A 13,214-nucleotide genomic window follows, 5' to 3' on the forward strand; every position below is an offset into this window, starting at 1 on the left:
TGGAGAGGTCTTGGCCACATACACCGCTTTTAGTCTGAACTCTACCTGTTTGCCCTCAGGATTGTTGTTCCTGCTCTGTTCTTGTTTTGTATTCCCATGAGGCAAACTTGCCACGTGGTTTATTTTTAACTCTTTGGAATTTTTTAACTGGTTTTTGCATTTATTATACAATAGGATTTAGCTTTGTAAATCGATCTGAATATTTTTAAATAGTTGAGGTAAGCCCATTTTGTATTTACATCACAGACATATTTGGTCTCAGCTGCATCATTATTTCATATTTATATTATATGTATTCATATCGTGTCCATTACATTTTCCCCCTCTGTGCTCTACTTTATTTGCCCATTTTTTAGCGTGTTTTTGTTTATGAGGAAGATCTGTAATTTTTTCTAGTGGTTATGTTTATGTTAATCACGTATGTAACACCATTTATCCTCTTCTCCTTTGCTTAGATACATCTGTTTGTTTTGACAACTTCAAGTAATATCCTCCGCACCAGCCTATTGTGTGGCAGTCAATGCGCTTATCTTATTCCTCCTCCTCTTTGTCCTCTAACTTTTTGTGAGTTGTTTCTACTAGCTCAGAACACATAACAGTATACACTGTCCTTCCACATTTGTTTAACCCTGGTTCTGCAATTAAATGTCTTTGATGTTCATGATTACTCTTACTGCTGACGTTTGCCCTGTCATCTCCTGGTTAGATAAAGCTTGACCTCCTGTTGGTTCTCAGGGATTGTTCATGAGGACAGTATTCTCGGGGGTGTGCCTGTGAACGTTGTCTGTGGCCTTGCTCTTTGAAGAACATCATGGCTGGATGTAAGATTGCTGCCTCACGGTTTCTCTTTGGAGCGCCTTTAAATTGTTGCTTACCAGCTGTTTTGCTTTATATGTTACTGATAAGCAGTCTTTTATGCCAATTTGACTTTTTAAAAAAGTAACTTAGTAATTTTTTCTGGAGGGCCAGGGGATTTTTTATCCTTAATGTGTAATTGTTTTACTAGAATATGGTTTAGAACTGACTAGTTTAGTTAAATTTTTTTAGATATACAGTAGAGTCTTTCAGTGTCATTCTTCTTATTTCTAGAAAGTTTTCTGCTACTATAACCTTAAATTTAAATAATAGTTCTATTCCATTCGTTATTTTCTTTTTTAAAATTTATTTATTTTTCAAGTACAGTTTTCTGTCTATTATTCCCATCCCATCCCACCCGCTGTGCTCCCCCACTTCCTCCCATTTCCACACTTCTCAGTTGTTGTCCATGTATCCTTTATATATATTCCTCTAAATCCCTCCCCTATTTCCCCTGAAATTCCCTCCCCTCTCCCCTCTGGTCCCTGTCAGCCTGTTCTCTATTTCAGTGTCTTTTGTTATATTTTGCTTGTTTGTTTTGTTGTTTAGCTTCCTAAGTTAAGGAAGCTAAAGGTGAGATCATATGGTATTTGTTCTTCAACACCTGGCTTATTTCACTCAATTTAATGCTTTCCAGTTCCATCCATGATGTTGCAAAGGGTAGTAGTTCCTTCTTTCTTTCTGTGGCATAGAATTCCATTGTATATATGTACCATAATTTTTTGATCCATTCATTTACTGACGGGCACCTAGGTTGCTTCCAACTCTTGGCTATTGTAAATTGTGCTGCTATGAATATTGGGGTTCATAGGTTCTTTGGGATTGGTGTTTTAGGGTTCTGAGGATACAATCCTAGCAGTGGAATTACGGGGTTTAGTTTTCTGAGAAAATTCCATACTGTTTTCCATAATGGTTGTACCAGTCTGCAATCCCACCAACAGTGGACCAGAGTCCCCTTTTCCCCACACCCTCTCCAACATTTGTTGTTTATTGCTTTGTTTATGATAGTCATTCTCACCAGTGTAAAGTGGTATCTCATTGTGGTTTTAATTTGCATCTCTCTGATAACAAGCAATATTGAGCATCTCTTCATGTGTCTCTGGATCCTTTGTATGTCTTCCTTGGAGAAGTGTCTGTTCAAGTCCTTTCCCCATTTTTTAATTGGGTTAGTTGTCTTCTTAGAGTGAAGTCCTATGAGTTCTTTGTATATTTTGGAGATTAAACCTTTGTCAGAGGTATCATTGGCAAATATGTTTTCCCATACACTTGGTTGTCCTTTTATTTTAATACTGTTCTCTTTAGCCATGCAGAAGCTTCTCATTTTGATGAGATCCCATTTGTTTATTCTTTCCTTTATATTTCTTGCTCTAGGGGACATATCAGTAAAAATGTTGCTGTGTGAAATATCTGAGATTTTCCTGCCAATGTTCTCCTCTAGCACTTTAATGGTGTCATGGCTTATATTTAAGTCTTTTATCCACCTTGAATTTATTTTGGTGTTTGATGTAAGTTGGTGTTTAAGTTTCATTTTTTTTGCACGTACCTGTCCAGTTCTCCCAAGACCATTCGTTGAAGAGGCTATCGTTACCCCATTTTATGTTACTGCCCCTTTTGTCGAATTTTAATTGACTATAGAGAGTTGGATTTATTTCTGAGTTCTCTGTTCTGTTCCATTAGTCTATGTGCCTGTTTTTATGCCAGTACCAGGCTGTTTTGATTACAGTGCCCTTGTAATATAGTTTGATATCAGGTATTGTGATCCCTCCTACTTGGTTCTTCTTTCTCAGAATTGCAGCAGCTATTTGGGGTTGTTTATGGTTCCATATAAATTTTTGAAGTTTTGGAAGATTATATTTTTATAGAAATGTTTTCATTTCACCTAGGTTTTCAAATTTCTTGGCATACCATTCTTCATAGTAATTTCTTACAATCCTTTCTATTTATGTGGTATCAGTTGTAATTTCTCCTTTCATTTCTTATTATGTTTATTTGTGTCCTTTCTCTTCTTTTCTTAGTGAGCCTATTTAAAGGCTTGTCTATTTTGCTTATCTTTCCAAAAAACCAACTCTTGGATTCATTGATCCTTAGAATTGTGCTTTTAGTCTCTATGTCATTTAATTCTGCTCTGATCTTGGTCATTTCCTTTCTTCTACTTGCTCTGGGCTGTCTTTGTTGTTGTTCTTTGAGTTCTTGCAGGCATAGGGTTAGGTTGTTTGTTTGAAATGTTTCTATCTTCTTTAGGTAGGCCTGTATTGCTATGAACTTCCCTCTCAGGACTGCCTTCACTGTGTCCCATAGGTTTTGGGTTGTTGTGAGTTCATTTTCATTTGTTTCCAGAAGCTTTCTGATTTCTTCCCTAATTTCAATCTTGACCTATTCGTTGTTTAATAGCATACCATTCAGTCTCCATGCTTTTGGGTGTTTTGGGTTTTTTCCTTTGGGGTTGGTTTCCAATTCCAGTCCCTTGTGGTCAAAGAAAATGCTTGCTATGATATCAATTTTCTTGAATTTGTTGAGTCTCGTTTTGTGTCCTATCATGTGGTCTATCTTTGAAACTGTTCCATGTGCATTTGAAAAGAATGTGTATTTAGCTTCTTTGGGATGAAGGGCTCTATATATATATCAGTCAAGTCCATTTCTTCTAGAGTGTCATTTAATGCTGCTATATCTTTGTTGATATTTTGTTTGGAAGATCTGTCCATTTTTTGACAGTGGGGTGTTAAAGTCCCCTACTATAATTGTGTTGCTGTCAATATCTTTCTTGAAGTCCTCTAGGATTTTTCTTATATATTTGGGTGCTCCTATGTTGGGTGCATATAAATTTACAATGTTAATGTCTTCTTGGTGGACTCTTTCCTTGAATATTATGAAGTGACCTTCTAGGTCTCTCTTTATGACCCTTTTTTGGAAGTCTATTTTGTCTGATATGAGAATTGCTACCCCAGCTTTTTTTCTTGACCATTTGCTTGGAAAATTTGTTTCCATCCTGTCACTTTTAGTCTGTGATGGTCTTTTGTCCTGAGGTGGGTCTCTTGTAGACAGCATATGTGTGGGTCATGCTTACTTATCCATTCAGCTATTCTGTGTCTTTTGAATGGAGCATTTAATCCATTTACATTTAAGGTTATTATTGATAGGTACTTATTCATTGCCATTTTTGTATCAGAGTTCCTCTCTGTCTCTCTCTTTTCCTTCCTTTCCTTAAAGCAGCCCTTTTAGCATTTCTTGTAGAGCTGGTTTGGTGGAGGCATATTCTTTTAGACTTCTTTTGTCTTGGAAGCTCTTTATTTGGCCTTCTATTTTGATTGAGAGCCTTGCTGGGTAAAGTAGCCTTGGTTGTAGGCCTCTGGTTCTCATTACTTGAAATATTTCTTGCCATTCTCTTCTTGCTTGGAGGGGTTCCATTGAGAAGTTAGTAGCCAACCTTATTGGGGCTCCCTTGTATGTTACTTCCTTTTTCTCCCTTGCAGCCTTTTAGATTCTCTCTTCATCTTGGAATTTTGCCATTTTAATGATGATGTGTCTTGAAGTGTGCCTCTTTGAGTTCCTCTTGATTGGGACTCTCTGTGATTCCTGGATTCATGTAACTTTTTCTCTCATCAAATTAGGAAAATTTTCCATCATTACTCTTTCAAATAGGTTCTTCTTCTATTGTTGATTGAAGAAGTCACTTCTTCCCTTGTTCTTCTTCTTCTCCTTCTGGTATTCCTATTATTCAGATATTATTATGTTTCATATTGTCTTGCATTTCTCTTAATCCCTCTTCATTCTTTTTGAGCCTCTTTTCCCTTTCTTGCTCTTTCTGGGAGATTCTTTCTACTGTGTCCTCCAACTCACTGATCTGATCTTCTGCCTCATCGATCCTGCTTTTCATTCCTTCTACTGTGTTCTTCAGTTCTGAAATTGTTTTCTTCATTTCCTCTTCGCCTTTGCTGGTAGTTTCTATTTCCTTTTTCATGTTGATATAGTTTGTGGAGAGCTCATTGTAGCTCCCCTCTAGTTTCTGGTAGCTCCCCTCTAGTTTCTGGTAGCTCATTGTGAGCTCTTTGAATTTCCTGATAACTAGTGCTTTGAATTCAATATCTGATAGCTGACTTGCTTCTCTTTCATCTAACATTATTTCTGAGACTTCCACCTTTTCTTTCATTTGGGCATTGTTTCTTTGTCTTCCCATTGTTTATGAGACTCTTCTTCTTAGCCTCAGCTTCTTAAATTGATCTGTTCTGACTCCATGGGTTTATAGTGTGAACTTCTGTGGTAGAATACCTGTGAAATTCAGTGGTGCAGTCTACTACAGATATCTTGATGTTCTCTGCTTCTGCCTACTCCTTTCTTTGTGTGTGTGTGTGTGTGTGATCAGTTGGAGGGGGAGGCAAAATGGTTTATGACAGCAGGAGAGTACTTTATGATATTTACAGTCACAGCCAGTACAGAAGAGATAGAAGATCTTTAGGCTATATATATATAAAGTTAAGTGTAATCTTCAGCCCAATTTGCCACTTTTAAGAAAGGACAGACCAAAGATAAGTCTCTTGTTGGGGAGGGAAGGCTTGTGAGTTGTCTCTAGAAAGCAGTGAGTTTGCAGGTGGTCAGATTTTGAGGTAAGGTGAGAGTAAAGAACAGTAAATAGGTGTAGCATGTGAGCAAGTAGAGTTAATCACTACAGTAATAGAATTCACTACTGTAGTTAATCAGTACAGTAATAGGAACCTGTAAAATGTGCTAAGGCCCAAGAGATGTGTTGTGAAGTATTTACAGTGGTATAGAAAGCAACAGAGAAACAAACAAACAACCACACAAAAAAGGGCAGGAGAAGTGAGGGAAAAGCAATAAATTTGGAATGAAAGGAAGAAGGACTAAAACAGGAAAAAAGAAAGGAGAGGAACAAAGTACTGAAAGATACAGCAACAATAAAATTTAAAAAATATATGATTACTGAAAAAAAGGTTAAAAAAAGTACCAAAAAAGTACAGAAAAAATTTAAAAAAAACGCAACCCTCTCTTGTTGGTTTCAAACTGTCCAATCTGGTTTTTCTGGTTTCGGCAGGACTTCTCTGTGGGCTGGGTCGTAGGCCCAGGCACACTCCCACCTGCCAGCCAGGCTACCAGACTGGGGTGCCGGCGCCCACCCACCTGACAGGCTGCCTGGGTCCCACGAGATCTGGTACTGGTCCTTCCCAGTCCTGTGGCTGAGTGAGAAGCAAGTCAAGCTGCCTTCATAGGAGAACACCTCTGTCCACTTTCCAATAAAAACTTCTCCAGAAAGCCTGCCTCTCAGCTCAGCCCAATCCCCAACCCGACCGGTTAGGACAATGCTCCTCTCAAATTTCCTGGGCTGGCGGGCTGGTGTGCTGGCAACCACAGAGATCACAGCTGAACACGGCCCCCTGTCCTTGCCACCCTCCCTGCAAACCTAGGCAGACAGGTCTCTGCCACCCAGCCCCGCCTTGATGCGGAGCCTGAAACAATGACAGAGGGTGGTGCAGCCCTGTGCTGGAAAAGGTGGGCTCCCTGGGACATCAGGCCTGAGAAAGAATATGCAAAATCCCGGGAAGCCTGCTTTGCTAAGAATGTTCTTAGTTAAATGATAAAGGCCCGAGCAAGAAATGACTTTGTTTCCCAAAGTTTTGTAGTCTTTTGGCTGATAGACCCTGACTCAGAAGAAGCCCAGTAGTTCTTTGTATGCTATCTACTGTTTGATCCTTACTGCCTGACAATGATTAATGAGCTGTACCTGTATTCCTGTGCAGATTAAACCCAATAAAAGCCTGTCTAGGCAAGGGTCAGCGTGCTCTCTCCTTAAGAGAGTGGCCAGGCTGTTCTAAGGCTCTCCTTCCTTGAGGGAGTAGCCCTGCCATCCCTTTCCCTCCACAGGACTCGGTAGTCCATGTGAATTGGTCTCATGTCTCATCCATGATGCAGCGGCCACCACGAGCTGGTGCACACTTCACTATCATCCTTTCAGATTCTTTTTGTCTCTTTATTTAATTTTCCATCTCTTAGCTATATTACTTTTTTTTTCAGTGTCCTGTGTTATATTTTCAGTTGAATCTAGCCTCCCTTAGACATGTTATTTCCAAATTGACTTTGTATTTTTTCTATTGCTTTTTAGTTCAATCACTCATGTTTTAAATCTGTGTGTGTGCACACGCGTGCACGCCCATTTTGGTTCTTCATCATTGAGTTTCTGATTTAACACATTTTATTCACATCAACAGAGCTGGTTTAAGAGTATTTAGCTCTAGTTGCAGTGTTAAATCACAGTTTTTAACTGCTTTATTTTTGTTGGAAAATTTTTGTCAGCTAACATCTTTGATTATGTTTTTCTATTTATAAAACTTTGTATGGATGTTGTATGCCAATTTATGCTAATTTTTGAAGTCACTTAATTTTCTGTCTTATCAGTAGTGGAGTCTCTAGTCAGGGGAGAGCAGTTTCTTTGGCTGACAGGCTTTCTTATTTCACAGAAGCCCTCTTCTCTCTGTATATTGCACTACAGTCTTTAAAAATTATAAGTACTGGGCATTGGTGGGGAGAGGGTATTTTATATCTTTTGATTTTGTGATTTTAAAAAATTGTGGTGTAAGGGACATAACATATTATTTCAAGTGTACGACATCATACTTTGTTACAATTTTTTTTCATGTGAGGAGGACTTTTTAGATTTACTTTTAGCAACTTTCAAAGAGCAATATAGTATTATTCACTAGAGTCAACCTACTGCTTGTTACATCTCCATGACTTACCTATTTTATAGGTGGAAGTCTATACCTTTTTGCCCTCCAATTCTGCCTCTTTCTACCCCAGTGATCATCAGTCTGTTCTCTGTATCTGTGAGTGTGGCTTGTCCTTTAGATTTCACATATTAATGAGATCATACAGTCTTTGCCCTTTGTAATTTCTTTCTGTAGATCCCTGAATTTCTAAGACTTGCTATCTTCTTTCCTTTCACCCCCAATTTTAGATGAAGCCCCTTCCCTTCCAGCTAGTCTGCCATACCCCTGAAAGGTGCTTTTTACGGTTTTGATCTTTGCTCTGGCGCATTCTCAACTCTTTCTACGGATTCTTTAGCAGCCAGTGTTCTGAACCGTTAGGTCTCAAAACTGTTCTAAGGTGTCATTTGGAGTGAGTGTCTCTTCCTAGGGTGTGATTTTTATCTGTTTTCTGTCGTATTAGGCCCCTGATCTTTTCTGTCCCCATCCCTGCTCTTTCCATACAATTTTTGCCACCTGCCCTCTCTGGGGTGAGCTCTGCAGCTCGCTTTGCTGCTTTCGGGTGTTGATTTCCCTACATAAACATAGTTGGAAGTCTGCAGTGGTCTCTGGTCCCTACTTAGGCTCTAAGTGTATGTTCTCAATAGCTTTATTTGCATGTTGTCTGTCTGAATGTGTTTTTTTTTTTTTCATAGGTGGTGGAAAGATNCTTCCTAGGGTGTGATTTTTATCTGTTTTCTGTCGTATTAGGCCCCTGATCTTTTCTGTCCCCATCCCTGCTCTTTCCATACAATTTTTGCCACCTGCCCTCTCTGGGGTGAGCTCTGCAGCTCGCTTTGCTGCTTTCAGGTGTTGATTTCCCTACATAAACATAGTTGGAAGTCTGCAGTGGTCTCTGGTCCCTACTTAGGCTCTAAGTGTACGTTCTCAATAGCTTTATTTGCATGTTGTCTGTCTGAATGTGGTTTTTTTTTTTTTCATAGGTGGTGGAAAGATGTGAGTATAAGCTATCTCCATTTTCTTATGGGAACTCAGAAGTTTCCTCTGTATTCCTGAAGTTTACATCTTGGCATTTTTTTCTTAATAATATTAATGTCTTACATTCATATGTCGTATTTTTCTCACAGCACTTCTATGTGTAGTCCTTCATTTGTTCAATGATGCTTTGATAGAAGAACAATTGTACATGAGAAAACTGGCACTCAGGAATGTTAAATGAATTTTTCAGTGTCACACACCTATATATAGTGGAAGAATTCAAATTGAAATTTAGGCTTCTTGACTTCAAATTCAGCTTCTTTCCATACCACTGTTCTGCCATTTTCATGGTTGTGATAATTCATGAAAGCTCCTCCTGGAAAGAATTAAAGGAAATATTTTCTAAAACACTCCCCAACATCCCCTGAAATAAGGTAATCATTCCCAGTTAAGGTACTGGAAATAGCTATTACAGTGGTACCTCCGTACTCATCATTATTTCATTTCGGAATTCATGATGAATACTGAAACTAAGGAATACGGAACGCTGAAGCATTTTCTCTTATAGAGCTGCATTGTGACTCCTGAGTTCTAGTGAGTGTGATGAGACTCGAGCAAGCTCCAAAGTGCTAAATTTTTTTCTCATCAAAATGTGCCAAGTACAGGGTCTGATGGGTATGACTATAGTGGCTGTGAAGGAAGTGCAAATGCTCAATACCGTGATCAGAGTTGTGTTTATAATGATAATCCTGGCTACTTTGTAGCAAACAGATTTTCAGTACACCAGAACAAATATTAGAAAGTACGGTATCACAAACAAGGATGATGTGGAATTAAAGAAAAAACAATATATTTGAGAGCTACCTTAGGAGGTATACTAAAAAGAAATTTGTGATGGATTCGACTCAGAGTGAAGGTGAAGGTGTTCCCAAATGTAATTTCTGGGCTTGGGGCTTGTGCCATTGAATGGAGGGAAATGTGATCTGTTGGGTCTAAGGGCCACTGAATGAGGATGCCATGTAGTAGGGACATTGTGATTCATTCTCCAATATGTTGAGATGTGAGAGGCATTTTGATATTGATGGACTTGTGTGAATGCTGGTGTATGTGAATCTGGAGGTCTGATGTCAGGTGAGACGGCACGGCTCCACACCACTGCAAAGTGTAAAGAAAAAAGGGCCATACAAATAATTCTTAGGTAACAGCTCTAGCCATTTAAGAGTGTAATTGATGTTAAATATCAGAATTATGGGCATCTACCCTGCTGGTGTCACACATTAATTAAACCACACATGATTTTAAAGAACGTACATGAGACCAGAAGCCCTTGGAGTTGTGGTTAGCATGCTTGGCTATGCCTGCAATTGTACTACAGTGATTTTTTATAGATGTGTATGTGTGCGTATAAGATTTATAACAGGGTAGTGTGTGTACTCTCATGGGAGCTGAAACAACTTCAAAGAAATCTTACCATCTTCCTTCGTTTCTGCAAGAGAGAGGCAGGAGTGTGTAGGTGACTGAATAGGATATGTAAGGTGAGAAAGCAGTCCAATTAAATTGCAGGGGAATGATGGAAGTGAATAAAATTTAAAAAAAAACCCACAGTATCTCTGTTAAGCAAGTAAGCGTAAAAACTACTGGGAAAATGCACTAAGAAGATAGCCCACAGTTATGTTAGAATTTCCTTCTATGCCCATTTCTCTCTTTGTGAGTTGACAATCCGTGATAACGTGGAGTTTTATTCACACCGTTTCCTAATAAAAATCTGTTGGCCAAATAAATGTGGATAAATTCAAACATCTGTAATTAGGAAGCAAGGACGTTTCTGGGGGGAATCTATTCCATGAATCTCCTGGACAGTTGGCCACAGCAGCAATGGAAAGACTGTGCTGTGTGGCAGTTCATGCATTGCTTACAGGGTCTGATGGGGTGTCAGACTGTGCAGCTCTATCCAGGAGAGTGAGCTGGCTAACAGCAAACTGAAGGGAATGTGGAAGTTGATCACAGTGATTGTTCCTAAGTCTCCTACTTGCCATTTTGCTTTCTTTTCACGGCATTGAGTATTCATATTAATTTGACTGTATGCATGCCCTTTATACTTAATCATCTCGAATACTATTGAGAAAGTGGCACATTGCAAATGTGATGTGTATAAAATGGAACTGGGCTGGTTCAAATCTTAACACGTAGCTAAAATCTGTTACTTTTGATGGTTCCATTCCATTTGTCACCTCCTTTGCTCATACCCACTCACACCCTCTGGCCTCTTATTCCTCCGTGGGAAAGGGTGTCAGTGCAATATCCTAGCACAGTGGATGCACAAAACCGCAAGTCAGCGCAAAGAGAGCGCATTTCCTTCCTAACGTAGCTCCGGTGGACACTTAACCACTTCAGTGCTGCTTTGGTGCAGTTGCCCAGCACATCTAGGCTGGCGGCTTAGCTCACACACCCTGAGTCTCCTCCCTGCTTCCTCTTTCCTCTGTACCAAGGGAAGCGAAGGAGCCTCTCACTGTGTTCTCACTAATTATCTCTGACATGCAGTCGGCAACCTTATTATTATTTGTGAGGCTCTGTCTATATCCTGTGCTAGGTCGGCCTCACCCCTTGGGAGGTAAGAAGATGTGTGTCTTTGAATCAAAAGATCTGAAAATGCAGTCTAGATGTACTCCTATGATCCCTTAATATACTTTAAGCCAGGGCTTCTTTTATTGTCTCTCAAATACCATTTCCTGAATGCACTGCAGCCTGTTCTTCAAAGTGCCCTTGCAGAGAGCACCTGATGTCTCCAGCTGGAAGAAAATGTGAAGGACAGACTCATCCCTGCTGCTCTCAGTCAGGGCCAGGAAAGGTTTCAGGAGGAGGTCCTGTTTTTCCCCACTGAGATGGGGATGAATGCAGAATGTCTCTCTATTTCAGTCCTCCAATGCTTCCCAAAGACATTAGTTTGCATGTAGACGTTTGTTTCTTGGCATGGCATGGATTGCACAAATGACATCTCTTAGATGGAAACTCAACAAAACTGAACTCAGAAGTTACGTTCTCTTTCACAGAGGAAGGTTAGGGACTTGAGTAGGAGAGGGCTTTCCTCCTCTTCCTCCTTTAGAAACGCAAACACAATTCTGAAGTCAAGGGTCATACAGAAAACAGATCAGATTCAGATTGCAGGTCAGATTCAGCCCTCAGACTGTAGACAGAAGACCTCTGCTTTGGATTTTCTGGGACTATAACTACAACATTTCCTTAGTTTTAAATTCAGAATGTGGAAACAAAGAACGTTACAGGGTCCCTGACTCCCACTCCTGCTGTTTCGTTCTGTGTTCTTGGAGCTCCACACACTACAACACCCAAGGCCTCCCTCTGCTCCTTCTCTCACTCTGCCTTAGGGAAGGGCAGTTCTGATAAGATGCCAAATTTAGGAAAAGTAATTATGCATACTTGGCTTTGTTCAACCCTTCTTCCTCTTAGATTTGTGCTGACCATTCACTTAACAAAGAGTTATTATGTATCTCAGACAGTCTTCTAGACACCGGAATTGCAACAGCGGATAAAACAGACAAAAGTCCCACACAGTCTAATAGGAGATGCAAAAAACAACATAATCATAACAGTTGTTTTTAAAGAGACAAGCATTAAATGAAAGAAAGAGCAGAGAGAAGACACATCAACTAATGTGGGGCAGGGGCTGAAATTTTAGGTGGGAAGTGCAGGGAAGGCTGCCCTGAGAAGGTGACTGTAACTTACACTGAAGGAGGTGGAGGAGAGAAGCATGAGGATATTTGGGTGAAGAGCCTTCCAGGCAGATTCTTCTGAAATTGTGGGGCAGAGTATGTCTGCAGAGTTTGAAGAAGAACAAGGAGGTGGAGTGGCTGGAGAGGCGAGGTGACCTAACTTGATTCGTGTTTTAACAAAATCACTGGACTTCTGGTTGTAAGACTTATTTGGGGGAGGGGTGCGCAAGTCAAACCAAGAAGTAACAACATTACTGCAGTAATCCAAAGGAGAGATGATGGTGCTAACAGCGAAGGTGGTGGTGAAGAGTCGGATTTGGGGTGTAGCTGAAGTACGGCTGACAAAATTTGCTGTGGAAGCAAAGTATATGCATCAGAGACTTTTCAGTGACTAACTGGAGAATGAATGCATATGCAATTAACTGAGGTGGGAAAGACTGGGGAAGAAGCTGTTTGGGGTAGGCTCGGGGAGTGAAGATCAGCAGTTCACTTACTAGATACATGGAGTTTAAGATGCCTGTTCAGTACCCAGGTGGAGATATAGAGCAGGGGATTAGATACATGATTCTGGGGCTCAGAGGAAAAGCCCAAGTTTGACATCAGTTCATAGACTGGATGTCAAGTCATGGGACAGGATGCAACCAGCTACAGTGTGTGTAGTTAGGAAAATAGATGTCTTGCTGTGGCTAAGCCACTGCTACTCTGATATCTAGAATCATGAGCAAGAGGAAGGAAAAACAAAGGAGACTCCAAAAGGTAGGAAGAACAATTCTTGTACTGAAACACGAAATGTTAGGGCCAAAATAGCAAAGATTTGAGATTCAGTTAAGTCAAAGGTGCTTTTAGATGTAATCACTTTGGCAGGGATTCTTCCCATCTTCTTTTCACACCGAAATGTATTACAAACCCGCACATGCTACCTGATTCTGTCAAACAATGT

General features: G+C 40.0%; 1 pseudogene; it reads right to left on the reverse strand.

Annotated features, from left to right (window-relative positions):
• The window catches only part of LOC118975321 (ER lumen protein-retaining receptor 3-like), a 102,609-nt pseudogene that overhangs the window by 17,798 nt on the left and 71,597 nt on the right, over window positions 1-13,214 (reverse strand).

The sequence above is a fragment of the Sturnira hondurensis genome, unplaced genomic scaffold (assembly GCF_014824575.4).
Source record: "Sturnira hondurensis isolate 20B ecotype Veracruz unplaced genomic scaffold, ASM1482457v3 Scaffold0001509, whole genome shotgun sequence".
Classification (NCBI taxonomy): Eukaryota; Metazoa; Chordata; class Mammalia; order Chiroptera; family Phyllostomidae; genus Sturnira; species Sturnira hondurensis.